Source organism: Lolium rigidum, chromosome 6 (genome assembly GCF_022539505.1).
Source record: "Lolium rigidum isolate FL_2022 chromosome 6, APGP_CSIRO_Lrig_0.1, whole genome shotgun sequence".
NCBI lineage: Eukaryota > Viridiplantae > Streptophyta > Magnoliopsida > Poales > Poaceae > Lolium > Lolium rigidum.
In genome coordinates this window covers 283,080,864-283,106,672 of record NC_061513.1, presented here as the reverse complement: position 1 = coordinate 283,106,672, position 25,809 = coordinate 283,080,864, and the positions used below count along the sequence as shown (strand labels likewise).

Sequence of the window (25,809 nt, the reverse complement as noted above, 5' to 3'; positions counted from 1 at the left end):
GATTAATGGTAAGACACTTACCTTACCAATTTAGGAATACTAACCAAGCTAGTAGTCCACGTAGAACCCAACCGGATACAACATGTACGTACTAGCTAGGACTAGAACAACCAACTCAAACTTTCCTAGACCTACATGAACACCTAATCCAACGTGAACTAGGACAATTGAGATGGTGGTGGCTAGGGTTGGGGAGAGATGCGCTAGGGTTTGTGTGTGAGGGACGATGAGAGAGCGACCCTTTTTATATGCCGGAGGGAGGCGAGGGAGCGGTGGTGTTCATTAACACCGGCACACAGAGCTAGGCGCGACGAGACACTGAACTTAATTGTGCACGTACGCACTACATGGATGAATTTAATTAGTAAATACAGTGGATACTAGAAAATAAACGATAACTCAGCTGTGATTGGGGTTTTAAAAAGAGATATGTTTTATTTGCTAGTCCGCTAGCCGCGCCATCGCCAAGCGTCCAAAGTCTTAAGTCGCGCATATTCACGCGAGCGCACGCGCTATGTGTGTATGTAGGCAGCCCTGTGTGTGTTTCTAGCATTTTACATGTCTACAACTTCTCCCCTTATAAGTTGCTCTCAACTTTCACCCCTTAGCCGTGTGGGACTAAAAGTTCTCCTCTCAGCTCGTTTCTGGCTAACTATGCAGTTTTCTGCTGGGTACAACAAAGGCCGTAGCGCATGCATGTTGTCTGGGCCTTATCTAGGCCTTTCCTTCTCTGCCCGGCCGACTGGGTGCGCAAATGTTGGATATAGTACTATGGCCTATCTGAATTTCGCATTATCAACAATTGAAACATGGATGCATGCGACAAGGGAAAAGGACTAAAATTGTGCATGCATTTATTGGGATCATGCCTCGTTCTCTCCAATAATTTTATACCTATACTGGGAGCAGGTGCAACCCATCTTGTGCTTTTCTTCCACGGTCCCACCATTTATGCTTATTAATTAATAACGTAAATATAATTTGTAATGATCAATTAAGTAAATAATACTACTAATTATATTGTACTCATGCTTTTTTTACCGGTGTGTCTCCTAGAAGTGGGGTTTCATATTTCTTATTCAGTTGTTACTTATGTTTGCATGCGATTACAACATGCTCCTTTCCGCTTTGCTTGTCCACTAGAAGATATGCCTACATGTTGACTCTTTGGAATGTGATGCCGCCAATTTAGTAGAAATATGATGCCACGTTTAAGGTCGTTTGTCGCAGTCGGAGCGTGGACCTTGCCCTCGAAGACATAGTTTCGGCCAAACTCGGAAACCTTCTTCGCAACAAACAAACGACTAGCATAGATGATATCAATGGTGCCTCTTTTATTTGTGTCATCTTTGATGCAATTGGCATGCCCATCGTGGCCATGTAATCCCCCGTTGTTGTCCTCCAGGATGATGTGCCAATCGAGAAGTTGAAACTTCTTGTGCCCCGCCGGGTTTTTTTTCTAATGGTGGTCATGAGCATGCTTCCGAGGACGACGATAAGGAGGATGTCGTTAGCGGCTAGGCCTCAAGGGTCGTCAGTCCAACTTACGCCAAACCGTGCACATCGTACGCCGTCACCCACCTCGTGTTACTGGCTTCCTGTTGTTTCTTATCGGGCTAGTGGCGGTGTTCAGGGCATTGGTGTATTAGCTCACGGGCCTCCGCTGGATATTGGCGTTCCTTTATGGTTCTGATGTGGCTAGTATCTAGGGTGCGCTTGATGGGCTCGTTCTTCCTCTTCTTTTGTTGATTCACGCCAAATCAAACATGCCATAAACATAATGCCCAAGACGGTCTCTCTAGGTGGCGACGGCGCGGCCACTTGTCTACGGAGCGGCTTGGTGGCTCCTGGCAGCACCCTCCCCTATAGATCTGGGCCCTTTCGAATCAATCTAGGTCTAGGAAGGCCTATCCCGAGTGTGACTATCCCGACTCCAGTGGACGAAGGGGCAGCTCGAGCTAGGCGTGGCGGGGAGGGCGGCGCGCATACTGCAACTCGGTGGTTGGAGCTTCACGAGCACGCCTTGGGCTTGACCGGGGCAGGTGGGTCTGGTCTGCTTCTGTCATTGTGTCATTGTGTGCGTAGGGTTACCCCCAATGGTGGTAGAGGTGGTTCCCTCCCCCAATGGTTGTTCCCGCTGGCACGTGTTGGTGGGTGGCGAGTTTGGTAGAACACGATGCAGTGTTTGGGGTGTTGTTCTTTGGGAGAAATCCATGGTTGCTTGACCTGCTATGACGCATTGACGCCCACGGGCGCGCCCTTCCTTCCTGAAGGGGGTTGGGTGTACCCCTTCCCCTCGTCCCTCTACGTGATGATGGAAACCCTTGAACTAGTCCGGGCAGCAGCATCATCGTCGGCTTTGCATTCCTTATTGAAGATGTTGCTTGGGCTAAGAACCTGGTTGGAATTCTCCGATGGACGCAGCGGTTGCGGGACATCTTTGTTTTTTGTCGATCCGACATTGTTGACATTAGTTTCTCTTTTCTTTCTCTTTTGTTCCGTATGGGCTTGCTTGTTCTGAGGCCCCTATTGTTCTACTGTGTGGTTGCTATATTAATAAGCAGAAGCCTATTTCGAGGAAGAGGGGTCTAAAATGAGTGAATCTACACATCAAACATAGACTCGATACGAACCCAAATGAATAAATCTACAAGAAGGTAAATGTATGTATATTACTGAACGGATGGAGTGTAGTAGATTAGATGCGCGAGCATATGCGGACGTTGGACCTCACGTACGCTCATGCATGCTCCGCATGTGAGTACATGTTCCATCACCAACGTGTTCCTCGTGTACGCTCGATCAACATGCGAGTACATGTCGTCACCATCGTGTTCCTCACGATGCATGCATGCATGTTGTACATGCACGTCCACGACGAATGGCATACACTTACTTGTTTTATCCTTTCTCTTCTCCCTCATAGCCACAACGCTTTGAGAGTTTGCCCAATGAACCGGGGTCACTCCAATGTTCTCCTCTGGACAAGAACGACAAGAGATGGCTTGGGGACAAGCTCATTTCCTCGGACTCCAGCGGTGATGTGTCCGCTAGACTCGTCAACGCGCTCCAATAAACGAGAAGCCGGAGTCGGGAACCCAACCTCGGTCTAGATCTCATCGATAATGCTACACCTACGGAGGTTTATGGAATAGCTACACGCTGACGCGGACGGAATCAGACGTGGCTGCTGAATGTCAGAAAAAAAATGGCCGCGCGCTAATTATGCAACCAAAAGGGTGTCCCGCTAATTTTGCATCCAACACCTGAAGCTGCCCCGTACGGTTGCCCTTGTTCAGATCGATCACGCCGAGCTTCCTTCACCGCGCCGTCGTGAACCACCGGGCAGCATGTAGGTACTCACCATCTTCCTCAACCAGTAATCAGACCTCGCCGTCGCGCCATCGGTGCCCGGTCATTCTGCTAATTATGCAATGAACCAATAGCTGAAGCCGTATGTTTTGCCTTTGTTCAGATCGATCACGTCGAGCTTGCTCCATTGAGCCGTCGTGAACGGCCAAACCGCACACAGGTACCTCACCATATTCCTTGACCCAAAGATAGACCTTGCCGTTTGCCATCGGCGGCCGCCGGACGTTCGGCTAATTATGAAACTGACGATACTGTAGGTTCAGATTGAAAACGCCAAGCTACTGTAGATCATTCTAGGGAAGAGAAACAGGTTCAAGTCGATTGATCGAATCCAGCTTGGCTTTCCTGATACTTATCCATCTGCATTTGCAGGTAATTAATATTAATATTCTACATGGATTATTGTGTAGTTTAGTTTAGTAGCTACTTATACCTGTTTTAGTGGAAAATATTGGTCGTAGTGAACATTACCTCGAGCGGCAGTAGCATGAGTGTTCAGTTGGGATGACTAATATATTCTTTGTATACTAACTTCATATATACATATATGTTTATAATATTATCATGATGCACAGGAATGGGTGATGGGGTTGGTTGTGTTCAAGAATCAAGTGACATGTCTATTTCAAGCGATGGCGATGGCGATGGCATCGAGCAAAAGAAGAAAATCAGCGTGAAACTTGAAGAAGACCATGGTGCAGCTCAAGCAGATGTGTTAGTTGAAGATCCTGAATCAGGGATGACATTTGATGCCGAGGATGATGTGCGGGAGTACTACAAAAATTACGCTAAAGCAAAATGATTTTGTGTGACGAGAAGAAGCTCAAACAGAGATGAAAAAATTATCTTTGTTTGTCATTTCTTTATTTTTCAGTACATACTTGAGCATCCATGTCTTTTACGACTTTATCCGTAGCAGGTATCTTTTGACTTTGGCATTAGTTCTGGCAACGTAAATCAAAGCATGACAACTCCACTACCTTACCGAACATTTGTGGTACATTTTTTCTCATCTTGTTGTTTCTAAAAATTAATTTATAATCCAATTCATGTATATTTTTTTGTCTCTTTATTTGTCTCTGTAGTAAGTACTTTGACATCTAATTTACCTTCTAAACTTGTTTGGTGCAGGAACCATTTGACTTTAGTGTTAGCAACATTAATCCAACCATGGCAACTGCATTAGCGTATGGAGGTTCATCGTCTGTTGTTATGCCTCCAATTCTTGGAAAATATACAAGCATGATGTATCAAGTTCAGCAAAACTCCGCTCCTCTGTCTAGTTCTTCACAATTACGCTTTGATGGAATTGGAGAGTCCAACAATACCATGCATCAAAGTATCAAAGTTAGACATGAACTGAGTTTAAGGATGTTGGATGCAGACCTTATAATCTATCATGTACTTGGAAATTTTAGTGTAAAACTTATTTATGTATCTGAATCTGGATTCTTCATGGTGTATTTGAACTGATTACAAAATTATATGCAATTGCAATTTTCCAAGTAGATGCCCATTGTGCATATGCACTTCTTTTCACCGACAGTTCAGAATGTCCGTTGTTAGCTTGGAAACTATCCAAACTACATCTCACTGTAAATCCTAGAACCAGAAATAAGAACCAGGTAATTGAGCATATTGGAAGCCAAACCATGAGCTAGCAGCAGTACAACAAGGCACAAGGACAGAATCCAGATTGCAAGTACATCTGAACAATTTGTATTCATGTAAATATAAACGGTTTTTTTTCGAAATGGGGAGTAAAACCCCGGCTTCTGCATCATGATGATGCACACGGCCTTTTATTGAAAAAATGTAAATATAAACGTGAAGCTTACAAAGTAGGATGGTACAAAGATAACACAATATAAGTGCACAGCTCTCTGTGTCACACAATTTTTACCCTGATAAGAAATCATACAACCCAGCATTGTTTCTACATTCACTAACTATATACTACAGGCTGCAGAACAATCCATCGTCCCCAGGACTAATCCACTACCAAAATTTGCATGCTCCTCGCCCTCCTGCAGAGAAGAACCCGGTAGCAATCCTTTAGCAATCAGTCAGCAATCTTATCGCCTTCATCTCAGTCCAGACCACATTAGCATCATTCATCGGGCCGTTGTATACCCACGAACAGAAATTGAAAGAGAGTTGCATTACGACTTAAGAGGGAAGATAAATTCTTCATCAAGTTGCCACACCTGCACTGTAAATTCTCAAAATTATAGTTTTAACACCAAACCCTAATGAGATCCGTTTCTGTGAGAGGGGAATCGACGCGCTGCTTCCGACAAGAACAATTCTCAAAATTATAGTCTTAAGTCGCGGATATTCACGCGAGCGCACGCGCTACATGTAGTGCATCTCTATGTGTGTTTCTAGCATTTTACATGTCTACAACTTCTCCCCTTATAAGTAGCTCTACACTTTCACCCCTTAGCAGTGTGGGACTAAAACTCTTCCTCTTAGCTCGTTTTCTGGCCAACTGTACAGTTTTCTGTTGGGTAGAACAAAGGCCGTAGCGCATGGGCGGTTGCCTGGGCCTTGCCCTGTCTGTTTGGGCCGTCCCCATGCATAAATGGTGGATATAATACTGCATGCAGTTTAGTACAACTGTCTGGAATTCTTAGTTTCACACTGAGTGTATGCATGCTACTGCCGGAAAAAAGGACTAAAATTGTGCATGCATTTACTGCACAGGGGCGTGCATGCCTTGTTCTCTCTCTCCTCGGTGATTTTCTAACTTTTGCTCACTCCGGCAACACATGCACACATATTTCATACTTACCGGGTCTCGTGTAGGCCATATTAATATCAAAATCAGCCGCTCCTACTTACCCAGTCTCGTGCAAGTCGCCATGGCCATGGTGCAGCTCGTGGACATGGCCGTCAAGGCCAACCAGTTCCTTGCGCGGTTTCTACCCGTTGCGCCCAAGAAAGCAACCCCACCATCGTGTTGGCGGCACAAGCGATCGATGGTGCCTTCGCCGCGGTCGCCGGCTTGAGTGCTCTGCCACCTTCAGAGTATGCCGCACGGGCACCTAAACGTCGTGCCAGTGTCCCATCTTCTGCAAAGAGGAAGATCCCCGAGTACCTCATTAGAACATCTCTAGCAGACACCGTAAACTGCATATCCTATATGTGTGGCTGCAAGCAAGCCAAAAAAAGTGTGATTTGCGGGTTAAAAAACACTCGCGCAGACCAGACCCCCTAAAATAAGACACTAAAAAGGTATATTCCGGAATATTTTAACTTTTTTCTTTTAAACTTCTTCCTCCCGGGAAGGCCCCCGTCTGACACGCCACCCCCCCCCCCCCCACCCTTGTGCGCTGCAACGCCCGTCCCCGCGGCGCCAGACCAGCCCATGCGTCGCCCATGCCCCCCGGCCGCCGCAAGCTGGCATGTCTGCGATGTACCGCCTGCCCCTCCGCTCGTCCCCGTCGCCAGCCCCGCCGGTGCGCCGCCCGCGCGCTGCCCGGCCTCTTGCCGTCGACCGCCTGCCCAGCCGCCTGCGCGCGCCGTCCGGCCTACGGGTTTGAACGTTTTGAGGTGTCTGGTCTGGCCAAAAAACGTCCAAACCTTCAGACTAGCCTGCAAATTCACGTGTTTAACCAATTTGCAGAGATGCTCGTATGATGTGCCATGTCCATGGCATCGCTCTCGCCAAACAGCTCGGTGCCCGGTGGTGTGGAACCAGGTGTAAGTCTTCTCCTAAGAGCGCATATAGGCCATGGCGCTCGAGATTTTCGTCATGGATTAGAATGCCATTGTGCACAACGAACTGCGCCGACATTAGGTCAGGAAAGTGCCGGTGCGTGGCCGCCTGCCATCCTGCTCGTGCCGCAGTGCCACGGCTGCAGCGGCAGGATGGTATGGCAGACGGGTAGAGCAAGGTCATGTTTTGATGTAGATGGAACGGGTGACAACTAGATCAGCTTAAATGGAACTATGACAGCTCACTGGTTCTTGTAATTTAACGGTTGCTTTTCAACCATGTTGTCATGTAACTGAAGTCCTTCCAGAACCTGGCCGAGGTCGTCGCGTGGAACCACTCAAAGGAGAAGTTGGTCTTCTACAAGCATGTCCCAGGGTGCACTCTTCCATCTCCACTCGTTTTCTCTCAAACCACACGCACTGGTTGGTGTCGGCCAGGTGCCCGAAGTACACGTGTGGCAACTGGCCGTCAACCGGTGCCGACATGTTCTGTGTCGTGCTGCTGGATTTGTTGGCGAGGACTTGTCTGTCGACGAGGCCGCACCAATAGGTCCAAGATGCAGAGGCGCACGGTCTAGCCCGGCGAGTGCCGGTAGCGCGTCGCGTCATGGCCCATAAATGACCGATGTGTGTTCTTTTGAGGTGGGCTTTTCTTTTACTTATCTCAATTGTTAATTAAGTTTGTATGCGATTACACCATGCTCCTTTCCGCTTTGCTTGCCCACTAGCAGGTATGAACACATGTTGTCTCTTCAGGCGAGGTGGCGATGGCGCGGGCACTTCACTGCGGAGCGGCGCGGTGGCTCGTGGTGGCACCCTCCCAGCCCTGATCTAGGCCCTTTCAGCTCCATATAGGTTTGGGTGGGCCTGGCCCGGGGGCGACTATGCCGCCTCTGACGGACGGAGGGGTGGCTCGACCCGGGGATAGCGGGGAGGCCGACGCGCATACTGCAGCGCGGCAACAGGATTTTCACGAGCATGCCTTGGGCTCGGCCGAACCTGGTGGGCATGGCCCGCTTCTGTCGTAGTGTCTGGACGGTTACCGGCAATGGTGGTGGAGGCGGTTCCCTCCCTCGTGGCAGCCGGCACGTTGCTAATCACTCGCGACTGGTCCTTCTTGTTCTGACTGGTCTAATTTCGATGGCCACGGTGAGACGCTATTGGTGTTTGCAGGACCATGGTGGCACGTGTTGGTGGGTGGTGAATTTGGTGGAGCACGATGGAGTGTCATGGGCGTTGTTCTTTGGGAGAAATCCATGTCGATTTGATCGGCACCGACGCGGTGACGCACGCGGGCGCCCTCCCTTCCTTCCTGAATGGGTTTTGGTGTACCCCTCGCGCGCCCCATTGCGTACCGGGGGGGACCCTAGTACAAGTCTGGGCATCTTTGTTTTCATCGATCAAACCATGTTGACATTAATTCCTCTTTTCTTTCTACTGTGTGGTTGCTATATTAATAGGGGAAAGCCTATTTTGAGATGGAGGGAGAACTAACTACTCCCTCCGTTCACTTATATATGACAATTTAAACATTTTAAAGTGGACTAGATACAGACAAAAATATGTGAATCTACTCCCCCGTTTTGATTTAGTCTACATTTTAGAAAAAAAGAGATAAATTAGTGTTGCATTTATTAATACTACTTAGATATGTGAACAATCAATCCAAGCTACTCCCTCCGTCTCAGATTAACAGGCGCGGACATAGTTTAAGAAATTGCTTTGACCATTATTTTAGTCAATAAAATATGAAATATATGTCACAAAAATTATATCGTTGGAAAGATTTTTTGCATACGAATCTAACGATATATATTTTTTAGACATAAAAGTTATATTTTGTTGACCAAATCAATGGTCAAAGTTTGTCTTGAACTACGTGCGTGCTTGTTAAACCGAAACGGAGGTAGTACATTGAAAATAACAACATCTAGTAAAGAGAGCAAAACCATCTCGTTTTCAGTGTTGTTGTTGACTAAAAGCTAGAATATAGTGTATTTTAGAACAAATTTTGAGTTAGAATGTATATTATTTTAAAACGGAGAGAGTACACTACAGACCAAAGTAAGTGAATCTACAAAATGGTAAAAGGTCTTATATTAGTGAACGGATGGAGAAGTAGATCAGATGCGCGAGCATATGCGGACGTTGACGTATGCTCATGCATGCTCAACATGTTGAATACCTATCTCATCACCAACGTGTTCCTCACGTATGCTCAAAATGCGAGTATTTGTCACGTCACCATCGTGTTCATCATGATGCATGTATGCATGCATATTGTCCATGCACATCCAGGACTAGTGGCATACACTTACACATATTATCCTTTCTCTTCTCTATCTCATAGTCATAGTATTTTGACAGTCGACCTGATGAAACGGATCATTCCAATGCTCTCCTCGGCGGCGAGACAGACAGGAGATGGCTAGGGGCCAAGCTCATTAGCTCTGACTTTGGAGGCGATGTGTAATCAGAAGAAGAAAAAAAGGCCATACCTCCGCATGGAGAGTGTACGTTGGACTCATCAACGCGCTCCCATAAATGAGAAGCCGGAGTCGGGAATCCAACCTCAGCCTAGAACTCATTCACAAATTTGTTCTGAATCATTCCTCCAGCTGTCGCATCACCATAGACCAGCCCTTGAAAGGGTGCCCAAACGCATCCCCAATTTCCTCAAGGGTGCACCAGAGCAACAAATTTTCCAGGGGGTGTTCTTTGTGTCTTCCATCCTTGAGCTCGTACACATACGGAAACCCGGATCCAGGCCATGGAAATGCCAACAGATCAACGGTAGCTGGTGAGGTCCACGGTGGCATCAATCTCCTTCCCTTTGCCATTAGACTCTTATTTAAAGCTACATGTTGTCTATGGGCAATCACTCAGCTGTGGGCCGATACAACACGAGAGGTCAATTGTCTCTAGCACCATGGATAGCTACACCCACGGATCGAGAAACTCTTTTGTCAAGTGGGAAAAGTTCTCTAAAATAGTGATTTTTTTTTTGGAGCAACCGGTAGGAGCACTGCCTATTCATTAAGAAGAGGGAAAATTGGCCAGTTTATAAGGGAAACTGGCCGAAAACCGTACAACCCAAACACCACACACCGACCCCGAGGCCGCACACCACACGAGCCGACAACACTCCCGCCGAAGCAAAGAAGTGGCAACACTCGAAACAGAAGCACCCGGAGCCGCCGCTCCGACATCCACACCGGTCCCGAGACCGCGCACACTAGCTAGAACCGCCCAAACACAACACACCGGCCCCGAGGCCGCGCACTCTACGAGCCGACGACACTTCAGCCCAAGCAAGAAGAGACGACGCTCGAAGACCCACCGGAGCCGCCGCTCCGACGTCCACACCGGTCCCGAGACCGCGCACCCACCTAGCCGACGAAGCAGCTGCCATGCAAAGCATGCCAAACCTTGCCCAGCAGAGTACCAGACCTCCAAGGCACCGCCCCCAAGGGGGAGACGACGATGGCGCCGTCGATGCCTGCTTTAGCGAAAGCCAAAGCTCAGGTTTTCACCCGGAGAGCCTGAGACTTCGCACGACGGGGGGGGGGGGTGAAGGAGCTCCTCGACAATGCCTCCACCGAGGGGAGCGACATCCGAGGACGCCGAAATTGCCGGCACCAACCGAAGTGGATGCGGTGCTTTCGCGCGGAGTTCACCCAAACCCAAGTCGTTGAAGCCTGTCCACGAAGACGAAGGAAAAGGCATGCCTGCATAAGTGCATATCAGCCCGCCGCCACCACACGAAGCCAACCCAGTGACGGCGCTTCACGCAGTCGTGCCCTGCCGCCCGCACAGCCAGGGCAGAGCAGCAAAAACCTCCACGTCCCAGAGCCGCCGCTCCGGCCTCCATGCGCAACAGCAGAGCAGACACCTCAAGTCGACTCGTCGCTCGCCTCGGGGAGCCAGCCAGCACCCCGACCACCAGAGAAGCGGCGCCGCCGCGCCGCCGTCCATGCACCATGGCACACCTCTACCATGGGCCTGCAGGTGCCAGCAATGGCAGCCTGCCACACACAGTGGTCCACCACGGCCACCGGGACACCGACGGAGCTGGGAGCAGCCTACACGCGACCACCGCGCCGAGACACCCCGAGGTCCGCCGTCCTCCGCACAACCTCCGTGCCGAGGCGAAGCCGGCCACCCCAAACCCACCACCACCGCGTCCCCGGGGCCGCCGCCCCAGCATGCCTGCGCCGGCGAGCCCGAAAGTCCGAGCAGGACCAGATCAGCCCCCTCCGGGCCTAGATCGGCCCTGGCCGCACCAGCCCGCCGACGCCCGAGCGCCGCCGGAGGCCTGTAGCGAGCCGCCGCAGGAGCTCCTCCGAAGCCCGCGCCACCCCGGGCACGCCGGGCGCGTGGCCCGCGCCGCACCACACCCAGCCTGCCACCACCGCCGTCGAAGCCCGGGGCCGCCGCCCCGGCATCGCGCGCCGCCAAGAACCACCGGGCCCGGCCGTCGACGCGCCTGCCGCGCCGACGCGAATCTCCGACCGCCCGCGCCCCGAGCCGGCCCGCCCGGCCCAGATCCGGCCCGGCCGCGCCCGACCGTCGCAGCTGCGCCCTCAGCGGACCGCCGCGCCCGCCGCACTCCGCCACGCCCGCAGCACGCCGCCGCACCCGCAGAAACGCCGCCGCGCCCGCTGCACACCGCCTGATTTTAGAAAAAGACAAGTGTCAAAACCCAAACTTCCCTAGAGCTTTCCAACGACATCTTAAGCGCATGCTATCGAAAACCATATGAAGAAGTTAAAACTCTATTAAAACACTATTGACCCATGAAATCTCCAGATGAAAAAGTTGGGCGGGACACTTAGGAAGGACGTGTGTGATGCAAAATGAGGGAAAAGAGGCTAGAAATATATATAAAAAAACATATGTGAAAGCCGCCAAAAAGGTGAAAGCAGGTGGGAAAGCTCCCAAAGCTTCATCTGCACGCCTCATGAAACTAGGGGGAAAACAACGAAATCTTCTGACAGCATGGAGCCTAGCATGTCACAACAGCGGCGAGGACACTTGGAATTCCATGCATGCTTTAGTAACACGCGTGACTTCAAAAAGGCACATGAAATCACGGATAATAGCTACTTCATGCATGAAGTAAGGGCACTCAACAAGGGACAACACATGAAATGAAAAGGGGATGAAAAATGAAATGAAAAGGGGATGACAAATGAAATGATAAGTATTGGCCGCCTGAAACAAGATAAGGTCGTTGAGGACGCTCCGCTATATATGAGACGGCGCATGGATCCATCATTCCATGCATGAAATAATAGGGCAATGAAATGACACATGTGTGCTATAGCCCGTGTCAAAATCGAGCGCGATAAAAGTCCCTGCACAAAAAATGGGCGGGAAAGCTACCAAAACGAAAAATATAGTGGTATGGCATCTCGAGCGGCCCGACGCATTCGGTTGCGTCTGTTTCGTTCAAGCCACCCCAAGGAAATCGGCTGAATAGGCTCGCGTGTCCATTTGTGTGGGGGTGGGGTAGCCGCAGAGGGCCGACAAATTCTTTTTGGGCCGTGAAGCTCCCTAATGGCAATTAACATCTCGTCGAGCCCTCCAACCGGTGATTGCTGGTTCCTACGCAAGGGCAGTCGATTCCCCCGCGCGCCCATCTTGTCGTTCCTATTTTAATGGACGGTGTAGCCGGCTGACCAGGGTCCCTAGATACAATATATGGCTGACCACGACCCCACTTCAAGCCTCGTTTCAGCGATGGCACACACCCGCTATCTAGATGATCCGGGTGCAGACCGCCACCTACGCCAGCCAGGATGAGCTCTATGGGTTGTACCGGGAGGGCATGGGGGAGCCGGTGGAGGCGCGCGTGGTCGGCACCGAGGAGCAGGAGCGGGCGTTCCTCGAGTCGCCCCCACCGCTAACCAATGTCTGCGCCCCACGCAATATCTAGGCGGACCTGACGGCAGCCAACGCCATGCTCGCCGAAGCGAGAGCGCAGCTGCGGGAGTCGTAAGCCTTCCTTTTGGCGGGGATACCGTCACCGCCGGTCCAGCCCGTGGATGCCGTCTTCCTCGACCTCGGCAAGGACTACTAAATCGACCTTGCTGGCTTCGGGCCCGACGGCACCGATGATGTCTGGATGTTAGAGCACGCCAGCGGCCAGTAGGACAAGCGACTACGAGTAACTTAAACCCGACCATAGTAGTCCGTGCAACAGCAGGTAGATACGGCCCTCGTAGTTTAGGTTAGCTCCACTCTAACTATCTCTGTTAAGATGGTCTTTTTGGCCAAGCAATATTAATGAAAAATGTTTTGCTTATTAGGTCACTGTCCGGCAGGCCCAGAATCCAACCAGATGGACCCACCAGTTGAACCCGTTTTCGTATGGACACGCATTCCCAACCCAAATTTAGACCAGAAATGTGTCTGCATGGACAACACCCTATCACTTTATGTTGGACCAATTGGGTCGGGCCGTTGGAGAAGGCAAAGAAAGGGGAAGAATGGAATATTTGGACAACCTAGATCGAACACCATCCAACTTGCATTCTACATGGCATTAGAGAGCTGCATATTTTCTCAGGCGTTGATCCCGGCTAAATAAAATGGTATATCACCTGACGATTGAAAATCCGAGTGATGGTTCTCATTCAAGTAATGCCTACGGCCATCTAACCAAAAACAGGCGGTTAGTTTGTTTGGTTTGAGTGCTATTTCGTCAACTCACGCCACCTCCTGCTGCTATTCTTTCACTAAACTAGCTCAACATGGAGACGTACTGTCGATAGATTCATGCTTTTGCGTCATTTTTGTTTCTTTTTTCTTGAAGCCGTTGCTGCTTTCCTTTAGAGAAAAAAAAGGACATGCTCCCATGACCGATCTGCAGGAATGGTGTGGACAGATCTTGCAGACACTTATGGAAAAGCAAGATTCTTTTGAAAATAAAGATATGACTATGGCTTATCTGGCACAATGCTATTGCAACTAAAGACAATCTACTGAAGAGGAATTGGTCTGGGAGTGCTTCATGTCAATTCTGTCATGAAAATGAAACCATATCTCATCTCTTCTTTGAATGTGTTGCAGCAAAATTTGTCTGGAGCACAGTTGCAATGTCGATTGGTGCATCTGATAGACCTGAAAACTTCACACAGTTCTTTTGGTGGTTCCCCCGTTTAGTTCCAGTCAGTAGAAATGCGCAAATTGCTGAACTAGCTGCTATATGTTGGGAAATCTGGAAACTAAGAAATAGAGCTTGCTTTGAACATAAACTCATCAAATCTCCTAGTGAACTAATCAGTTTTGCTGCTGTGTTTATTAATTATTGGGCAGGTCTTCACACCTCTCCTGATGCAGAAAACATCAGAGCTAGTGCTGCTAGCTTGCTCCATCTTGCTACAGGTGCATCTGCTCCTTCTCCTCCACCGGCAGAAGATCAACCTGGAGGGATTCTTCGCCTAGAAGATGCTACGATGGATGATCCAGCTACAAATCAGATGGAGACTGACGAATGATATGTTGTGTGTTTTGGCTTCCAATAATTAAAAACTGCTGCTTAAGCCCTTCCTCTGGCACTGGTGGTTTTTGATCAAAAGCTTCTTCAAGGGAAAAGTCCTAGATAGTCGGTTGTTATATGTGCGTGGGTGTTGTGGCTGATAGCCTTTTGTTTCTCTTTTTTGGCTTTTTGTTTCCCTAAAAGCTGTTGCTCGATGTAATAGGTCCATCCTCTCTAAACGCTAGCATTCGGCAGTGATCCCCCCTGCTTTTTGTTTCTGTTGGTAGTCTCTTAACCGAGATCGTCAAAAACATGCTTAGTTGTATGTTGTGTTTTTCGTTATCATCATGGTAATGAAAATCGACCCAATGAGGGGTCGCTTGGAAAAAAATGCTCCCAGGACCGATCCGTGGTCAGGATCCAATCTCCACAAAAGGATATGTCGACACCTCCCCAATAGCTAGCCTCAAGGGCTCACTGGATCATGACCGAGCTACTAGGAGTGTTATCGCATGGATCTCCATCCTCGGCCACGCCCAGGCATGAAACATAGGGTTCTAGACGGTGACGACGTCCTTCTATGATGATCCGCGAGTAAGTTTGTTGTTCGTCTTTTCCCGATGTCATGACGCCGTAGTCCCCACGGAAGGGCGGGTCAAGACCTCCGCGATTTCCTAAGGGCGCACTGGATCACGACCGAGATGCTAGGAGTATTCTTGCATGTATCTCCATCCTCGACTAGCTAGGCCAAGACAGGAACACCGGTTTTGAGAAAGTGAAGAGCTCTCTTATTAACGCTCATCGGCCAGCAAGGTGGTCTGCGGCGAAGGCGTCAACCCCCTTCCCTTAGACACCCGTCTTCTTCATAACCTTATAGATATGTTGCCTACAAAACAAGTTCATGCTTCACAATAATCCACTCAAAAGTGTTTGTTTCTTTGTAGGGCCTTGTAACACGTGTTAATTCATACTACCTCCATCCCAAAACTTAAGATTTATATTAAAAAAAAGTTAAACCAAGTAAAGTTTGATTAAACTTTTAGAACAATCTATAAATAAATATAATATTTGTAGATAGCATACGAAAATATATTGCATTATCTATTTAATGATATTAATTTTGTATTTTGCATGTTAATGATTTTTGGTAAAAACTTAATCAAATCTGACATAGTTTGACTTTCTAAAATTAATATAAGCCTTAAACTTTTGGATGGAGGTAGTATACGAGAGAAGGAAGAGAGGTTAGGTCTAGGGTTTGGTTTTCGTATGCTTGATTGATAGGGTGTTATCGTACTCATTCCTTCTTAATCTGAAACTTCTCCATTTGCGTGATATTATAAACAAAAAGTATGTATATGACTGCGAGTGAGCGAGACGGTGTTACCGCCCAGCCCAGCGTAGCCTTGACATAGTTATCTCTACTTGCAGAGAGTAATTTACAAAGAACTACCACAATTAAGACGAAGAATACGGGTCAGTATCACTTTTGCTATTTTTTTCAATTCAGTACACCACTTTTGGGGCATGAAGCAACATATCGCGCAAATAATCGGTACATAGGGTATTAGCCTTTGCGGCCCCACAGTCAGTGCGAACGTGAACAAACGGCCATCTCCCTGCTGTTTGGTCCGAGCCAGTTAAACATCAAACCGATCAGCTCCAGCCATGAGGCATGAGCCATGCATGCTGCATGCATGTTGGGCGTGCCGTGGGCGGTGCATCCCTGCCTCGGAGCGCCGAGGTTCAGAACGAGCTGGTGGTGCCGATGCTCGCCACCAGTAGCAAGCCGCAGCTCCGGGCCACCTTTAGGATGTACTAGAAGATCAGCGGAAATCCGCTGGGGAGGAGTTCGGCGGCGAGGCGCGGTGCATGCTGGAGCCTGTGAGGTGCCTCGACTCGGCGCCCAAGTACTTTATCGACCTGATCGTCGAGGCGTTCAAGGAGGGTGCCGACAAGCAGACCAAGGCGACGTTGACTAGGGTGGCAGGGTCGTCGTGTCCCACTCCGACGCCGAGGTCCACGACGAGTTCGCCCGGAGCGGAGGAAGATGATTGTTGGGGCGTCAGTTTGTGGTGCTCGGCTCCATTCGCTCGCAAGGGACGATGTGGACGATGCCTAACAGTTGAGGCGCCGGACGAGCGCGGGTTCGTCGCCGCCGCGGACGAAGCATACGCCCTGGCGTTCGCCGCCGCCGCAGAGGAAGCCCTAGCGTCGTATCTCTCGGAGACCATCCGCACACGCAAATTAGGCGGTGTGGCCGTCGTCTGACTCGGATGCCATGCTCAACTGGGCGCACTACAACGAAGATGCCGCAGGGCCCACGTCAACGAGGATGCTCTGGCACACCTCCCCATGTTCCGCACGGCCGACCTCGCTATCGCCGGTGATGCAGAGCAAGACCCCATCCTGCGGTGGCTCGACGGCCGGGCAGCCGGGACGGTGGTGTACATCTGCTTCGTGCTTCGGCAACACGTGTGTAGCATTTCGGAACAGCAACAAGCAGTAGCAGCAGGGTGCCATGCCGGAGTTCGTTGTCGAGCCGACCGACGCACGGTCGATGTCGTTCATGAACACACATGATTACCTGGCGGCAGCGGTAGCGCCGTGGCCGTCGTCTGGAATGCCATGCTCCACTGGGCGCACATCAACGTCGTAGACCATGCATGCATTCCTAGTGTGTGTGCAGCACTTGACCATACCACAGGTGCGGAACAAGCAGCTGGTCCAGTCTTACTGGACGGAAGATTCCCGAGCGGCAGCGCCGTGAATTGGTGGACCTTCAGTGTATTCCTGCACGAGCTCATGTAGAGTATAATGTAGCACCGATCGGAGCAGTTCCGACTCAGGGCTAAACGGCAGGGGATGACCGTCTGCCACATGCGCACAGTGGAGCCGCACAGGTTAATATGCTTTTCCCCATGGTATTTCTTTTCACACTCACGTGACACTATTACATGCTGGTCAGCTGGTGCATGTGCTATCATACTCAACTCGTCCCGGCACAACTTGACTACATTTTTTCTAGCTAGCTTGCTAGCTGGTATTTCCTTTCCTTGGATTGAAATAAATAACTCTCAGATTCATGTGCAGGCTTTCTATTTCGTTTATTATTCTATAATAGAAGATGATAAGATGCATACCCTCTCCTCATTAACTATGTTACTTATTTCCTCTTCTTGCCGAAGAGGCCAAGAACTAGCTAGCAACAGCACAAATTTTTGGCATGACCTTGCCTATTGGTTCAACATTCAGAACAAAGAACAAACAATTTCACAATAATTGTGCAAATAGCACAACGAATATGACATCTGAACACACAATTCAAATCAGATCTCAGGTCTCAAACAAAGGAAAACAGTATAAGAAAAGACTACCAACATGGCAATGTAATCATCTACTATACTACACTATTACAACTCCTTAAAAGAATGATGTTACAAATGCCAACCACCAGCGAACATTACAAAGAAATATTACATAGGCCACAGCGGACACTACGCTGACAGCGCCACTAGGGATGGGACAGCTTCCCGGGCGGCTGACAGGCTTCGAAGGGGAGTGGAACTAGCTAGCTTCATGTACAGGTGAAATTCATTGCTCCAGCTGGGGTGATCTGAAAGAAAGAAAAAAGGCAGTTAATTAAGAGAAAGAAAAGCAGTTAATTAAGAGAAAGAAAGCAGCAACTAAGAAATAAATCAATGGAAGTTTAGTTAGCACAAGTGCTCAAAATTTGGCCATGACCTTTTCCCTTTTTGGTCATCCAAATCACAGATCAAATAATTCACAATTATAGTACACAAAGCACAGGTCATATAACATTCAAATAGTCAATCCGACCAAACAGAAATCTGGGAATGGAAACAGTTGCTACTACACATGTACAAATTCCGACTCCCCTGCACCAGAACTAGCTGATCAAATATATACAGAAACCGTGAGGACAGGAGGATAGCGACCAGGAGCATTATCACCGCCACGAAGATAGAATCGCAAATTAACAGACTAGCACGTCATGATTACGTCAGTCCAACAATCCCAGTAAAATCTAATAACATTGAATCTGTCCAATCTGAAGCAACACCCATGCTAGGGGGTAAAGGGAAAAGGTAGAGAGATCTAAAGGAGGGACCGATTACCAGGACATGGTCGAATAGGTTTCCTGGACAACCTTGTTGCTTGGATGGGATCTTGGAGATGCTCCAGCCCCTCCACTCCATGGTCCTGTCGATGCCCTCTCGCAAAAATTTATATGGTCAGAATCAAAACTAAGTATCCAAACTCTAATTACACCACATGACATACAAAACGTGAAGTTCAAGCTAGATTGCAAGGCTGCTAGCACAACAGAGCAGATCATGTAAATAATCATCACCATCCAATTAACACTGCTTTCACACAATCAAAGTGATGAATGTTGAAAGTGTTTGTAGATGGTTTGGTACTATTTAAAAACATGGTGAATCAGTAAAAATACACCAGATCTGATTTTTTTTATAAAAAAAACTGCATTTTCAGGATGAAATGTTTGAGTGCTGCTGCTGTCCATGATTGAACAACAGAATAACACTACAGAGCAACCTAGAGAAGGATTTATACGTGCAGTGGAAGAACCTCTCTGAAGACAGGCAGCAGCAAGGAGAGCGGCGTCTTGTACTACGGGAGGCGGCTGCTCCAGTGGACAGCACCACCACCAGAAAGCCACCGGAACTTGACCTCACGGCACCACAATACCATTGAGACAGCAACGTGACCTGGGCAAAAATGAAATGGAAGCACATATTCAATTACCTGGCGTATGTCAGTCAATTCTGATGTAGAGTATAAATTGGACGAGCAAATAGCAACCCTAAGAAATCTGCATCCCAATGCTGGCATCCACGTGCGTGCTACGGACGGTGTACACAACATACAAGCAATTAGGAGGTAGAAGAAGATCTAGACAGCAAATCAGTGGTTCAATCTCTGAAATTTGGAGTCTGTGCGTAATACTGCAAAATGAAGCACAAATATATAGGGCTGCTTCTGAACCTAGCTGCACAAGGCTGGATTTCATTACCTGTGCTACTGAATACATGACACAGATTATGGCTCCTGACTCGAGTTTATTAGCATGGATAGATACGAAGTTCCATAAGTTGATGTAAAAAAGGAACACCATACAATCAGCAATGCATTCACGGAAACAAATAGATAGATGCAGAGAGTATTTTGTAGTTGATTTGATACTATTTAAAAACATGGTGAATCAATAAAAGTGCACCAGATCTGATAATGAAAGGCTGCATTCTCATGATGAAATGTTTGGCTGATGTTGTTGTCCAGGAATAATAACCAACGAAACAAAACTCCAAAGAGAGCAAGAGAAGAAGGATTTATACCTCCAATGGAAGAACACCCTCGCTCAAGAGATGCAGCAGCGATGGTCAAGCAGCAGGACGCCGGCGGAAGCAGCGGCGAGGATAGTTCCGTCCTCTAGGGGAACACCATGGTGAAGAAAAGAGAGCAGATCATGCAAATAACCAGCAGCACCCAATTAAACCCATGGTGAATCAATAAAAGCAACGCAGATCTGATCAACAAAGCCTGCATTCTCATGATGAAATGTTTGACTGCTGTTGTTGTCCATGATTAACCAACAAAACAAAACTCCAAACAGAGCAGGAGAAGAAGGATTTATATACCTCCAATGGAAGAACACCCTCGCTCACGACAAGCAGCGAGGGGAATAACGTCTTGTACTACGGTAGGAGGCTGCTCCAGTGGACAGCAGCAGCCTCAGAAAAGCCACGGAGGAAGTCGATACAGCACCACCATCGAGACAGCAACATGACCTGAGCAAAAAAAATGAACGAAAAGCACATATTCAATACGGTGGCGTATTTTTAGTCCATTCTGATGTACTAGAGTATAAATAGGACGAGGAAAACTAGCAACATCCCCTAAGAAACGATTGCAAAGCTGTGTATTTTTTGTGTGTGTACGAACGTGTATTGTCCTGCAACAACCAACGTACGCAAGATTCTGAAGTTTGATGGATTAGAGGTCCTCACCGTGGTGGTGCGGGCGCGGCCATGTTCAAGGTTGGAGGAGACGGAGACGGAGCGCGGGTGCTGCGGCGGCGGCGGAGGAGGACGCTTGATCTGCCGTCCACATCCCGCGTCGACGCTGTACTCGCTCAGCACGCGCGTGGACGCGGACGCGGGCAGGCGAGCTCGCCGGAGCACCGCGCGCCGCGCAATCGACGCACGCGAGATCCGGCGAGCGAGCAAGCCAGCCGCGGTGCGATTTGGGTGACCCCATTGACGAGCTTGGAATGGGCGGGTGACCGCGCGAGGTCAGGATCCGCCTTCGTGGACGTCGTCGTTGACGCCGGCCTGCAGGAGGAGGAGGCGGGGAAGGGGATCTAGTCTAGGGTTGAGTTGGAGTGGGGAGACCGGGAGAGGGTGAGAGGTGGGTGCGGGAGAGAGTGGTTTGAGGACCGACTTCGTTTGGTGAGCATCTGTCACTTCGTTTCAGAGTACGCTATCCAATAGACTTCACCGACTTTCTGCCCTCTCCCGCTGCTCCGCTACACCTTATGCCGCCTCGAACTGAAGCAGAGGTTTCAGGAAGAAAACTACCTAAGATAAGGATTGGAGACATAATTGTGAATCCCTCGCTTCGTCCCAAGGGTGACTTTGATTTAGTGACATGGGAATCGCAGATAGCCCCTTATACGGAGTTCAGTTATCATGTCCCTTCTTCTGCTCAACAGCAGCGAAAAACAACCTTGCGGAGGAAGCGTGATGCAACTATTTTTCTTTAGTGGTTTTCTGTATCTAGCTTTTCTGCACTTCTTTGGTTCGATGAAAAATTCTTGTAACTGAACTTCCATAACCATATGAAGGCCTGAGTGCATCATAGAACCTGTGAAGTTTGTTTTATCTTCTACTTCTTACAGTTGTGAATCAAGAGTTACTCCTTGCATATGGGTACGTGTACAGATTACAATTATCAAGTTAATATGTGTGTTTTTTTTATGTGTAGATGTTTGCAATTATGTAAGATGGCTTGATTCTATTAATAGTATCAGTTTGTGGTGCTGCTATGCTGCTAAACTGGGGTAGCACATCTAAAATGATACTGAAGTTCTTTGTGTAGCATTGATACAATAGGTACCTACTACCTAGCATCCTGTAAAATTTTAAGTGATAAAGGGATGCCCAGGTAAATCAAACCAAGGAATGTATCAATTGGATTCTTCCATCAGTTTATACTTTTGCGAAAATTTCACCAATCTATTAATAATCATCAATAGCTAGGCTCCCTGGTAAGCGAAGCATGCCTTTTTCAAATGATCAATGACAAGTTCCTATATTAAACACTACATGATGCAAAATTTGATTTGTAAAAGTAGATTATTGCTGCTACAGTTACATGCTAGGTACCCATTTTAGCAGTAGTAAATAAAGCAAACTAAATAAAGTAAATGCAAGTAATTAATTTTTTTGTGTTTTTAATATGGAGAACAAGACAGTAAATAAAGTAAAGCTAGCAACTAATTTTTTTGTGTTTTGATATAAGTGCAGCAAACAAAGTAGTAAATAAAGTAAAGCAAAGCAAGACAAAAAACAAAGTAAAGAGATTGGAAGTGGAGACTCCCCTTGCAGCGTGTCTTGATCTCCCCGGCAACGGCGCCAGAAATTTGCTTGATGCGTGTAGTTGACACGTCCGTTGGGAACCCCAAGAGGAAGGTGTGATGCGCACGGTAGCAAGTTTCCTCGATAAGAAACCAAGGTTTAATCGAACCAGTAGGAGTCAAGAAGCACGTTGAAGGTTGATAGCGGAGGAGTGTAGTGTGGCGCAACACCAGGGATTCCGGCGCCAACGTGGAACCTGCACAACACAATCACAGAACTTTTCCCCAACGTAACATCGAGATTGTCAATCTCACCGGCTTGCTGTAAACAAAGGATTAGATGTATAGTGTGGATGATGATGGTTGTTTGCGAAGAACGATGAAAGAACAATTGCAGCAGTTTGTATTTCAGATGTAAAGAATAGGACCGGGGTCCACAGTTCACTCGCGGTGTCTCTCCCATAAGATAGCAGATGTTGGGTGAACAAATTACAGTTAGGCAATTGACAAATAAAGAAGGCATAACAATGAACATACATATATCATGATGAGTACTATGAGATTTAATCAGGGCATTACGACAAAGTACATAGACCGCTATCCAGACATGCATCTATGCCTAAAAAGTCCACCTTCAGAGTTATCATCCGAACCCCTCCAGTATTAAGTTGTAAACAACGTGACAATTGCATTAAGTATGGTGCGTAATGTAATCAACACAAATATCCTTAGACAAAGCATCGATGTTTTATCCCTAGTGGCAACAAGACATCCACAACCTTAGAACTTTCCGTCACTCGTCCCGCATTTAATGGAGGCATGAACCCACTATCGAGCATAAATACTCCGTCTTGGAGTTACAAGTATCAACTTGGCCAGAACCTCTACTAGCAACGGAGAGCATGCAAGAACATAAATAACATATATGATAGATTGATAATCAACTTGACATAGTATTCAATATCCATCGGATCCCAACAAACACAACATGTAGGATTACAAATAGATGATCTTGATCATGATAGGCAGCTCACAAGATCTAACATGATAGCACAATGGGGAGAAGACGACCATCTAGCTACTGCTATGGACCCATAGTCCAGGGGTGAACTACTCACACATCGATCCGGAGGCGATCATGGCTGTGAAGAGACCTCCGGGAGATGATTCCCCTCTCCGGCAGGGTGCCGGAGGCGATCTCCTGAATCCCCCGAGATGGGATTGGCGGTGGCGGCATCTCTGTAAGGTTTTCCGTATCGTGGCTCTCGGTACTGGGGGTTTCGCGATGGAGGCTTTAAGTAGGCGGAAGGGCAGGTCAGGGGCCACACGAGGGCCCCACACGCCAGGGCCGCGCCGCCCTGTTGTGGCGGCGCCTCGTGGCCCCACTTCGTCTATCCCTCGGTCTTATGGAAGCTTCGTGCAAAAATAGGACCCTGGGCGTTGATTTCGTCCAATTCCGAGAATATTTCCTTACTAGGATTTCTGAAACCAAAAACAGCAGAAAACAACAACTGGCTCTTCGGAATCTCGTCAATAGGTTAGTGCCGGAAAATGCATAAATATGACATATAATGTGTATAAAACATGTGAGTATCATCATAAAAGTAGCATGGAACATAAGAAATTATAGATACGTTTGAGACGTATCAGACGCCCACAATGATCGTTGCTTCTTCTCTCTTGTCTCGTGACCCTAGTTTGCATCAGCAACGGTGGTCCTAGGGTTCCTTCCGCACCAAGACGAAGATCTGATGGATGCTTGTATTCCTTGATCTGGCTAGAGTTTCAAGTTTCAGAAGGCTCCGCCGGCGAACTACCTTGGGCGACTCATACCGGGAGATTGTTGAATCAAATGGGATTTGGTCGTGCGCACTCATGTTTTTTCCAACCGTTTGGTTTCAAGAGGATGCGTGCACGGAGCTCTATCTTTTTCCATCATGGGACATGTCTTTTTTTTGTTCTATGGTGAAGTCAGAGGCGTAGAATTGCATGGAAGCCGAGATCGAGGACTAGTATTGGTGGTTCGAGGCTTTGCGACGATGTTGAACTTAGCGTTTCGGGTCTCCTAGCAGTGGCATGCGAGTGGGGGTGTCGGCACGGAAGAAGTTCAAACTCCTACCTTTCAGAGTGAAAATCCAAGATCTGGCTTTACTTGGTTGTGCATACCCAGTGGCTTGTTGAATGCATTATTTTGAGAACAAGAATTTTCTTTAGATGAAAACATAAGTTCCAAATATACATAAGGATAACAATAGAAAATAAAAAAGTGGTCTTTACCGAGATTAACACTCTAAAAAATATCATATTTGCCGAGTGTTACACTCGGCAAAGGTGCCACAGGTTGCCATACACCTGACATTAATGGGCATGATCGAGAGAGGTTTGTTGCGTGTTTTCTTTTGGCACACTTCAAAGGTGAAGATATTTAATGTGTGCAGAGGTATTACACTCTGCAAATAATTGGTGTGGTTCCCATGATACGTAAAAATGCATGTGGCAAAGTGAAGATGTTGTCGTGTGTCGGAGAACTACAATTGAATAATAATCGGATCAGTATTCTCTGAGACTGCTCATAGTGGGAGTAACATAGCTAGTAACATCACACATCTCAAGGTATTTTGGTGACATGGCATGTCAATAAATGAAGAAAGAGAGTGAGGTGGTAACTAGCTATGTTAGAGCAATTCCAATAGTATAGCCAAGGCTATAACAAGATGTCATATCATTTGTAGTCATCATATAGCTAACATGTACAATAGTTGTCTATAAAAATAAAGTATTTTACTAACATATGACCCACTTCTCACTCTCACAAAGTGCATAGGAGCACGTGCAAGAGCTGGCTATTGGATAGTAGCTCACCTCCCTTCTCTCTCCTCTTCTCTCTCCTTCAACTCATCTAAAATATATTATTTAATATCTTGTAGTCAGCTGACTAAACTCTATTGTACTTGCTCTTACCATAACATCAAACACCCCAAGGCAAAATAAGTTTACAACATAATAAATGACACAATGCATGACACAACATATAAGTTAATACTCACTATGAAGGTAATAAGCTAGACTAGTAACATGACATATGTTACTAGTCTAAGTTACTCCCCACTATGACCAGCCTGATAGAGGCAACAGAACACAAACTCTTTGCCTGTTTGCCAAGTTTCAAAGCAAAAAAACACTTGGAAAAGTCGCTTTGCCGACGGGATCTCTACCGTGTGCTATTTGCTGGTGTCGGCAAGCCTTTGCCAAATTTCGAACGATCTTTGCTGAGTATTTTTTCCCACTTGGCAAAGATCTAAAAAATTCTGGTCTCTATAATCTTCTGTCATCTTGTTCTTTCATGGCACCAATTGTCATCGTTGACCAAGACTTTGGTTGTGTGTCTGAGTTGCTAGAAGAGAAATTCCTAGCACCACCGCGCCTAGGTCATATTTAATTAAACTGATATCCTAGGTGACACAAGCTTTGTACTATACATAATGCTTCTAATATTATTTTTTATGTGGAGGCAAAAGCTTTGTCACAATATATTAATTAACCGAGAGTGTAAGATAAGAAACCACTACAGGAAAACTGCATTGTGCCGACGGCCAAAGGTCGGGGCCGTCGG

At 47.7% G+C, this 25,809-nt stretch overlaps 1 protein-coding gene across 10 annotated transcripts in view; it reads right to left on the bottom strand.

Moving 5' to 3' along the window:
- LOC124659619 overlaps positions 1–20,696 on the bottom strand; it is a 30,284-nt gene extending 9,588 nt beyond the window's left edge. For 4 of the 10 annotated variants that reach the window (XM_047197451.1, XM_047197455.1, XM_047197454.1 and 1 more), the window contains exon 1: positions 20,629–20,696. The gene's annotated coding sequence lies outside the window, so the exon portion shown is untranslated. Of the gene's footprint in view, positions 1–17,828; positions 18,192–18,714; positions 19,330–19,956; positions 20,054–20,259; positions 20,286–20,628 lie in introns of those variants that run through there. The other 6 variants (XR_006989647.1, XR_006989648.1, XR_006989646.1 and 3 more) reach the window with 6 other exon arrangements.
- Between the last annotated feature and the right edge of the window lie 5,113 nt (positions 20,697–25,809).